Consider the following 246-nt stretch of genomic DNA (forward strand, 5'->3'; position numbering starts at 1 on the left):
TCCCACTGCCCAGCCCGGGCCCCTGCCCACCCAGGCCCCACTACCCAGCCGGGGCCCCTGCCCAGCCCGAGCCCCACTGCCCAGCCCTGCCCACCCAGGCCCTGATGACCACCCGGCACAGCCCGGCCCGCTGCCCACCTTTGGCCCTGGAGCCCTCGCGGCTGGACCTTGTGTCCACGCCTCCTGCCCGGCGCCCCCTGGCTCTGGCCCCGACCCGGCCCCCTCCGGCCGCCCGGCCCCCTCCGG

The 246-nt window shown here is 79.7% G+C and overlaps 1 protein-coding gene across 1 annotated transcript in view; it reads right to left on the minus strand.

The window, feature by feature from the left end:
* The window catches only part of SBNO2 (strawberry notch homolog 2), a gene marked incomplete in the record, with an annotated part of 40,961 nt that extends 40,755 nt beyond the window's left edge, over positions 1-206 (minus strand). The window contains 1 exon segment of the mRNA XM_027769563.1: positions 139-206.
* Between the last annotated feature and the right edge of the window lie 40 nt (positions 207-246).

Source organism: Tupaia chinensis, unplaced genomic scaffold (assembly GCF_000334495.1).
Source record: "Tupaia chinensis unplaced genomic scaffold, TupChi_1.0 Scaffold149964_1, whole genome shotgun sequence".
Lineage (NCBI taxonomy): Eukaryota > Metazoa > Chordata > Mammalia > Scandentia > Tupaiidae > Tupaia > Tupaia belangeri.